Genomic DNA, 10,045 nt, shown 5'->3' with positions numbered 1-10,045 from the left:
ATTCTATTTTTTTTAATTTTATTTATTTATTTATTTATTTATTTTTGGCTGTGTTGGATCTTCGTTTCTGTGCGAGGGCCTTCTCTAGTTGCAGCGAGCGGGGGCCACTCTTCATCGCGGTGCGTGGGCCTCTCACTATCGTGACCTCTCTTGTTGCGGAGCACGGGCTCCAGACGCGCAGGCTCAGTAGTTGTGGCTCACGGACCCAGTTGCTCCGCGACATGTGGGATCTTCCCAGACCAGAGCTCGAACCCATGTCCCCTGCATTGGCAGGCAGATTCTTAACCACTGCGCCACCAGGGAAGCCCTCTGTTTTGCTTTTAGTGATCAGTATGTTCAAGTTATCTATTTCCTCTTGATTCAGTTTTGTTCAGCTGTAAAAAAACAAAATATATTTTTAAGTTATGTTAGCACCTAAATACTTACCATGTATTAGACCACAAAAGAGTGAAGAAAAAAATATTAATATTTTTTCAAATACAAAAAGTATTGAAATGTTTTTAAGAAATTGGTATAATAATACTAATTACAATAATGACAAATTGTTCTGAACTTAAAGACTACTTATATCTAAGATGCATATTATATGCTTATTGTTTTATTATTTTTAAAAACATGGAATGTTTTCTCCTTTCTAATGTAGTTCTTTTATTTTACCTGTATATTGTGAAGAAAATTTAGTTGCACATAATATAAAAAATTACACTTTAATAGGAGATATTAATCCATTTACATTTACTATAGTACTGAAAATACTTCGGTTTAGAGTTCCATGTCACTGAGTGCTCTTTTTTATTTATTTATTTTTTAAAAAGATTTAATTTGGGGGGCATAAATTATTTATTTATTTATTTTTAGCATCTTTATTGGACTATAATTGCTTTACAATGGTGTGTTAGTCTCTGCTTTATAGCAAAGTGAATCAGCTATACATATCCAAATATCCCCATATCTCCTCCCTGTTGCATCTCCCTCCCACCCTCCCTATCCCACCCCTCTAAGTGGTCACAAAGCACTGAGCTGATCTCCCTGTGCTATGCAGCTGTTTCCTACTAGCTAGCTATTTTACATTTGGTAGTATATATAAGTCCATGCCACTCTCTCACTTCGTCCCAGCTTACCCTTCCCCCTCCCCATGTCCTCAAGTCCATTCTCTATGTCTGCGTCTTTATTCCTGTCCTGTCCCTAGGTTCTTCCCAACCATTTTTTCTTCTTTTTTTTTTGATTCCACATATATGTGTTAGCATACAGTATTTGTTTTTCTCTTTCTGACTTACTTCACTCTGTATGACAGACCCTAGGTCCATCCATCTCACTACAAATAACTCAATTTCATTTCTTTTTATGGCTGAGTAATATTCCATTTTATATTGAAGATGTGCAACATCTTTTTTACCCATTCATCAGTTGATGGACACTTAGGTTGCTTCCATGTCCTGGCTATTGCAAATAGAGCTGCAATGAACATTGTGGAACATGACTCTTTTTGAATTATGGTTTTCTCCAGGTATATGCCCAGTAGTGGGATTGCTGTGTCATATGGTAGTTCTATTTTTAGTTTTTTAAAGAACGTCCATACTGTTCTCGATAGTGGCTGTATCAATTTACACTCCCACCAACGGTGCAAGAGGGTTCCCTTTTTTCCACACTTCTGCAGCATTTATTGTTTGTAGATTTTTTTGATGATGGCCATTCTTACCTGTGTGTGGTGATATCTCATTGTAATTTCGATTTGCATTTCTCTAATGATCAATGATGTTGAGCATTCTTTCATGTGTTTGTTGGCAATCTGTATATCTTCTTTGGAGAAATGTCTATTTAAGTCTTCTGCCCATTTATGGATTGGGTTGTTTGTTTTTTTGATATTGAGTTGCATGGGCTGCTTGTAAAGTTTGGAGATTAATCCTCTGTCAGTTGCTTCATTGGCAAATATTTTCTCCCATTCTGAGGGTTGCCTTTTCATCTTGTTTACATTTTCCTTTGCTGTGCAAAACCTTTTAAGTCTCCTTAGGTCTCATTTGTTTATGTTTTTTTTTAAATTTCCATTTCTCTAGGAGGTGGGTCAAAAAGGATCTTGCTGTGATTGATGTCATAGAGTGTTCTGCCTATGTTTTCCTCTAAGAGTTTTATAGTGTCTGGCCTTACATTTAGGTCTTTAATCCATTTTGAGTTTATTTTTGTGTGTGGTGTTAGGGAGTCTTCTAATTTCATTCTTTTACCTGTAGCTGTCCAGTTTTCCCAGCACCACTTATTGAAGAGGCTGTGATTTCTCCATTGTATATTCTTGCCTCCTTTATCAAAAATAAGGTGACCATATGTGTATGGGTTTATGTCTGGGCTTTCACTCCTGTTCCATTGATCTATATTTCTGTTTTTGTGCCAGTACCATACTGTCTTGGCTAATGTAGCTTTGTAGTATTGTCTGAAGTCAGGGAGCCTGATTCCTCCAGCTCTGTTTTTCTTCTCAAGATTGCTTTGGCTGTTCAGGGTCTTTTGTGTTTCCATACAAATTGTGAAATTTTTTTGTGCTAGTTCTCTGAAAAATTCCATTGGTAGTTTGATAGGGATTGCAATGAATCTGTAGATTGCTTTGGGCAGTAGAGTCCTTTTCACAATGTTGATTCTTCCAATCCAAGAACATGGTATATCTCTGTATCTGTTTGTGTCATCTTTGATTTCTTTCATCAGTGTCTTATAGTTTGTTGAGTAAACGTCTTTTGTCTCCTTAGGTAGGTTTATTCCTAGGTATTTTATTCTTTTTGTTGCAGTGGTAAATGGGAGTGTTTCCTGAATTTCTCTTTCAGATTTTTCATCTTTAATGTATAGGAATGAAAGAGATATCTGTACATTAATTTTGTATCCTGCAACCTTACCAGATTCATTGATTAACTCTAGTAGGTTTCTGGTAGCATCTTTAGGATTCTCTATATATAGTATCATGTCATCTGCAAACAGTGAGAGCTTAACTTCTTCTTTTCCGATTTGGATTCCTTTTATTTCTTTTTCTTCTCTGATTGCTGTAGCTAAAAATTCCAAAAGTGTGTGGAATAATAGTGGTGAGAGTGGGCAATCTTGTCTTGTTCCTGATCTTGGTGGAAATGGTTTCACTTTTTCACCATTGAGAACGATGCTGGCTGTGGGTTTGTCATATATGGCCTTTATTATGTTGAGGAAAGTTCCCTCTATGCCTACTTTCTGGAGGGTTTTTATCATAAATGGGTGTTTAATATTGTCGAAAGCATTTTCTGCATCTATTGAGATGACCATATGGTTTTATCCTTCAGCTTTTTAATATGGTGTATCACATTGATTTGCATGTATTGAAGACTCCTTGCATTCCTGGGATAAACCCCACTTGATCATGGTGTATGATCCTTTTAAGGTGCTGTTGGATTCTGTTTGCTAGTATTGTGCCGTGGATTTTTGCAGCTATGTTCATCAGTGATATTGGCCTGTAGTTTTCTTTCTTTGTGACATCTTTGTCTGGTTTTGGTGACAGGGAGATGGTGGTCTCATAGAATAAGTTTGGGAGAGTTCCTCCCTCTGCTATATTTTGGAAGAGTTTGAGAAGGATAGGTGTTAACTCTTCTCTAAATGTTTGATAGAATTTGCCTGTGAAGCCATCTGGTCCTGGGCTTTTGTTTGTTGGAAGATTTTTAATCACAGTCTCAATTTCAGTGCTTGGGATTGGTTTGTTTATAGTTTCTATTTCTTCCTGGTTCAGTCTTGGAAGGTTGTGCTTTTCTAAGAATTTGTCCATTTCTTCCAGGTTGTCCATTTTATTGGCATATAGTTGCTTGCAGTAATCTCTCATGATCCTTTGTATTTCTGCCATGTCAGTTGTTACTTCTCCTTTTTCATTTGTAATTCTATTGATTTGAGTCTTCTCCCTTTTTTTCTTGATGAGTCTGGCTAATAGTTTATCAATTTTGTTTATCTTCTCAAAGAACCAGCTTTTAGTTTTTTTGATCTTTGCTGTTGTTTCCTTCATTTCTTTTTCATTTATTTCTGATCTGATCTTTATGATTTCTTTCCTCTGCTGACTTTGGGGTTTTTTTTTCTTTCTTTCTCTAATTGATTTAGGTGTAAGGTTAACTTGTTTATTTAAGATGTTTCTAGTTTCTTGAGGTAGGATTGTATTGCTATTAACTTCCCTCTTAGGACTGCTTTTGCTGCATCCCATAGGTTTTGGGTCTTCATGTTTTCATTGTCATTTGTTTCTAGGTATTTTTTTATTTCCTCTTTGATTTCTTCAGTGATGTCTTGGTTATTAAGTAGCGTATTGTTTAACGTCCATGTGTTTGTATTTTTTTACAGATTTTTTCCTGTAATTGATATCTAGTCTGATAGCGTTGTGGTCGGAAAAGATACTTGATACGATTTCAATTTTCTTAAATTTACCAAGGCTTGCTTTGTGACCCAAGATATGATCTATCCTGGAGAATGTTCCATGAGCACTTGAGAAAAATGTGTATTCTGTTGTCTTTGGGTGGAATGTCCTATAAATATCAATTAAGTCCATCTTGTTTAATGCATCATTTAAAGCTTGTGTTTCCTTATTTATTTTCATTTTGGATGATCTGTTCATTGGTGAAAGAGGGGTGCTAAAGTCCCCTACTATGATTGTGTTACTGTCAATGTCCCCTTTTATGGCTGTTAGCATTTGCCTTATGTATTGAGGTGCTCCTATGTTGGGTGCATAAATATGTACAATTGTTATATCTTCTTCTTGGATTGATCCCTTGATCATTATGTAGTGTCCTTCTTTATCTCCTGTAATAGTCTTTATTTTAAAGTCTTTTTTGTCTGATATGAGAATTGCTACTCTAGCTTTCTTTTGATTTCCATTTGCATGGAATATCTTATTCCATCCCTTCACTTTCCGTCTGTATGTGTCCCTAGGTCTGAAGTGGGTCTCTTGTAGACCACATATATACCGGTCGTGTTCTCGGAGCCATTCAGCCAGTGTATGTCTTTTGGTTGGAGCATTTAATTCATTTACATTTAAGGTAATTATTGATATGTATGTTTTTATTACCATTTTCTTAATTGTTTTGGGTTTCTTATTGTAGGTCTTTTCCTTCTCTTGTGTTTCCTGCCTAGAGAAGTTCCTTTAGCATTTGTTGTAAAGCAGGTTTGGTGGTGCTGAATTCTCTTAGCTTTTGCTTGTCTGTAAAGGTTTTAATTTCTCTGTCGAATCTGAACGAGATCCTTGGTGGGTCAAGTAATCTTGGTTGTAGCTCTTCCCCTTTTATCACTTTAAATGTGTCCTGCCAGTCCCTTCTGGCTTGCAGAGTTTCTGCTGAAAGATCAGCTGTTAACCTTATGGGGATTCCCTTGTATGTTATTTGTTGTTTTTCCCTTGCTGCTTTTAATAATTTTTCTTTGTATTTAATTTTTGATAGTTTGATTAATATATGTTTTGGAATGTTTCTCCTTGGGTTTATCTTGTATGGGACTCTCTGCACTTCCTGGACTTGATTAATGATTTCCTTTCCCATATTAGGGAAGTTTTCAACTATAATCTCTTTAAATATTTTCTCAGTGTCTTTCTTTTTCTCTTCTACTTCTTGGACCCCTATATTCGAATGTTGGTGCGTTTAATGTTGTCCCAGAGGTGTCTCAGATTGTCCTCAATTCTTTTCATTCTTTTTTCTTTTTTCTGCTCAGCAGTAGTTATTTCCACTATTTTATCTTCCAGGTCATTTATCCATTCTTCTGCCTCAGTTATTCTACTATTGTTTCCTTCTAGAGAATTTTTAATTCCATTTATTGTGTTGTTCATCATTGTTTGTTTGCTCTTTAGTTCTTCTAGGTCCTTGTTAAACGTTTCTTGTCTATTCTCCATTCCAGTTCCAAGATTTGGGATCATCTTTATTATCATTACTCTGAATTCTTTTTCAGGTAGACTGCCTATTTCCTCCACATTTGTTTGATCTGATGGGTTTTTACCTTGCTCCATCATCTGCTGTGTGTTTCTGTGTTTTCTCATTTGGCTTTGGGGACTGTGTTTGGGGTCTCCTTTTCAGAGGCTGCAGATTCATAGTTCCCGTTGTTTTTGGTGTCTGCCCCCAGTGGCTAAGATTGGTTCAGTGGGTTGTTTAGGCTTTCTGATGGAGGGGACTGGTGCCTGTGTTCTGGTGGGTGTGTCTGGATCTTGTCTTTCTGGTGGACAGGTCAGCATCCGGTGGTGTGTTTTGGGGTGTCTGTGACCTTATTATGATTTTAGGCAGCCTCTCTGCTAATGGGTGGGCCTGCATTCCTGTCTTGCTAGTTGTTTGGCATGGGACGTCCAGCACTGGATCTTGTTGGTCTCTGAGTGGAGCTGGGTCTTAGCATTGAGAAGGGTACCTCTGGGAGAGCTTTTGCCGTTTGATATTACAAGGTGCCGGAGGTCTCTGGTAGACCAATATCCTGAATTCGGCTCTCCCGCCTCAGAGGCACAGGCTTGACACCCGGCTGGAGTACCAAGACCCTGTCAGCCACATGGCTGGGGGTGAGAGCAAGAGGTAACTTTGGTACATCTCAAAGACCACCAATGAGAATCACTGACCATTTTCTCTCCAGAAGTGAAGAAAACAAAATTCAGACTTCGGCTTGTCAGCCACTTTGGTAGCCAACCTCCAAGATGGCCCTAATTATCCCCTAATTATCTCCCAGTCTTCATGTACCTGTGTGGCTCCTCGCACTTGAAAAGGGTTGACTGTTTAACTAATAAGAAATTGCAGAAATGACAAAGTGCAGCTTCCAAAGTTATAAAAGACATTGCAGCTTCTGCTTTGGTTTCTGCTAGATCACTCATCCTGGGGTAAGCCAGCTGCCATGTCATGAGGACACTCAAGCAGCCCTAAGGAGAGATCCATGTGGCAAGGAACTGAGGCCTCTTACCTACAGCCACGTGAGTGAGTCATCTCAGAAGTCAAAAGATTTAATTTTATTTATTTTTGGTTGCGTTGGGTCTTCGTTGCTGCACAGGGTTTCTCTAGTTGTGTCAAGCAGGGGTTACTCATCGTTGTGGTGCGTGGGTTTCTCCTTGTGGTGGTTTCTCTTGTTGTGGAGTATGGGCTCTAGGTGCATGGGCTCCAGTAGTTGTGTCATGCAGGCTCAATAGTTGTTGCTTGCAGGCTCTAGAGCACAGGCTCAGTAGTTGCGGCACACAGGCTTAGTTGCTCTGTGGCATGTGGGATCTTCCCAGACCAGGGATTGAACCACTGTTCCCTGCATTGGCAGGCAAATTCTTACCCACTGTGCCACCAGGGAAGTCCAGTGTGCTCTTTTTTAAACCTAGTCTGTTTTCATTATTTTCTATCTTAACGATTCTTTATTAAAGAAAAAAAATAATACTCCTTTCTACCCCTCCTCTTTGAGGATTATATATGAAGAAGTATGTCTTATTTATTAACCTCAAAGTTTCACCTTACATTTAAGGAGTAATCACAATGTCAAGTATTTAATACCTTTCACTTCCACCTTGAAAAGCATGGATATTAAAGTGCTAATATAATTACCTTCCCTAGTCTATCTTTTTTACTTTTTGTTATGTATAAAAAACAACTAAAAACATGCATGGTTTGTAAGGAAATGACAAATTTCAGAAAATTCAGCATCTGAATACACTCTCTACATAGCTTCTAGATAAATACACAGAAAATTGCCAGATACTCAGAGGTCCCCTGGTCCCATTCTAGTGACTCCCCTTAAGGTTTAATATTGTTCTGGTATCTAACAAAAAGATAACTTTACCTGTATTTTGTATTTTATATAAATGTTATGGCACAGTAAAATCACTTTTGGATTGGGCTTTTTTATTTTATGTTGTTTGTGAATATGCCTATATGGTTGCCTGTTGTTGTGATCATGCATTGCCACTGATGCATAGGATTCCATAGTGTAAATATTTAACTATTAATTAATTTATTCCAATGTGTATTACAATATGAGTGATTTTCAGTTTGTGTCTATTGAGAACAGCACTGGTATATAAATTCTAGAACTTGAGCTTTGGCGGTGTGTGTATAAATTATTGTTCAGTATACATGTAGTAGTAAAATTTTCGAGTCATAGCTTTCTTGTGTTTATCTTTTTAGATATTTCTAAATATTTTCAAAACATTTGTATGATTTTTCATCTTCAGCAGCAATGAATGAGATTCAAGGATTATACACATTCTTGTCAAACTTGATAATACTTGTCATTTTCATTTGAACTTTCTGGTTGGTGAGTGATAATTCCAGGTATCACGTTTTTGCATTTAATTGACTACTAAGAAGCCAAGCATCTTTTGATATGTTTACTTAACATTCTGTACTCTCTTTTTTGAAATATCTTTTGGTATATTTTCCCCATTTTGCTATTCCATTATCTTCTTATTGAAGACTTCTTTTTTATAACATCTGAAGACTTTTTATTTAAGAGTTTTTAATATATGCTTGATATGAGTTCTTCTCTCTTTGTGTCTCTCCTTCTCTTTCTTTAGATGAGTGTCAGTTTTTAATGTTAATAACATCTAATTTGTTATTTTCTTCTTTATTTATTTATTTAGTCTTATTTCTATTTATTTATGTAGTCTTCTTATCTGTAGCAGAACACATTATTTATTCTAAACCACAAATATGTTTTCGTTTCTTTAATAAATCTAATTATTAAGCTTTAAAATTAAGTTAACTTTCTAAACTAAATATGTTGTATCATAGTGAGTATTAATTTTTCTATGACAGCTGAAATGTTACATTTATTCAGAAAATGTTGTATTCAGTTTTCTTTTCATTTGCTCCTACTTCTCATTGATTCACAGTGGTAAACATCACTTCATCCATGGATCTGACTTTTCTCTGATTTCTCATGGTCATTCTCACTAATTCGTCTTGCCTCCTGAAATCTTTAGCAATCCCATTATTCCACAGAAGCAAAAACCTTCCTTGGGCCTTTTTCCTCAGAAGATTGATTATTCCCACATTTTAAATGGGAGATTGCAATAAGTTAGGAGAAAATGCCACAAGGGTCTCTCATTTTTTTTTCACATCTTGTATCACCCTCTGCTTGCACTCTCTGTTCAAAGATTTTTGTACAACACATTGATGGAAGATGCCAGTTGTTTCTCTCCTTGGGGAAAAGACAGATTAATTACCTGACAAATAAAATAAAGAGAGTGTCTTGCTCTGTTCAAATGTTGGACAGGATTGCTTGCATCCTAATTTAAATGTTTCAGGTGACTGAAGCTTAAGATTCCTAAGCTTTAATCCATACTTGCACCATGCACAGCACCCAACAGGAGTGCTTTACATAACCCCATGAGACACTTGTGTGCAAGTGGAACAGATAAAAATATAAAACTATTGCTGTCTTTTTGTGCCATAAAAATGATTTTTTGTCTCATTTAAAATATTTTTTTCTAAAATCCAAAAACGTGTCAGGCTAAAATATTGTTATTTCAAATATGGTAAAATCGAAGACCCTTCAAATTTCTTTCCAGTTTTGTTGATGATGGAATGTTGTCAGAGATATGACTTCATTAAACACAATAGGTAAGATTCCTTCATAGGCCTGATTGGGGAATATGAAAATAATCCCCAGAAAAATCTGGACATTTTCTAGTTCTCAAATATTGGTTAAGATGGTAGAAAGGGCCCTTCATTGTCCTATATGTTAATGCAGATCAATTGTGAGAGGTGGGGATAAAACAAGCAGCCTAAATATCCTTTATGTTTGTTGTACTACTAGTAGAAAGAGGAAGGGTCAACATGTCACCATGGTTGATATAGCAAATAAGCTGCTTGAAACTACACAGAAATGTACCTGCTTGTGTTTTCTGTGCAGTTACCCTCTCTTTTGGTGTGCCCTGATACCTCCCTCAACTTATGTACCAACTCCAGCAGCATTAAGCAGAAATCCAAAGAAATCTATTCTTTGGAATTATGAGGAAGGGAAGAGTCGAAAATTTTATAGCATACTCTATACAAGGATACACGTCACCATTCTTATCTATGTCATGCCATTCATGGAGGGTCAGTAGGTTCAGGGGATTCTGGAAGCACCAAGTTCTGTG

The sequence above is a fragment of the Balaenoptera physalus genome, assembly GCF_965194825.1.
Source record: "Balaenoptera physalus genome assembly, contig: HAP1_SCAFFOLD_902, whole genome shotgun sequence".
Taxonomy (NCBI): domain Eukaryota; kingdom Metazoa; phylum Chordata; class Mammalia; order Artiodactyla; family Balaenopteridae; genus Balaenoptera; species Balaenoptera physalus.
The sequence above is the reverse complement of the archived record's forward strand: the minus strand, read 5'-3'. Positions refer to the sequence as shown.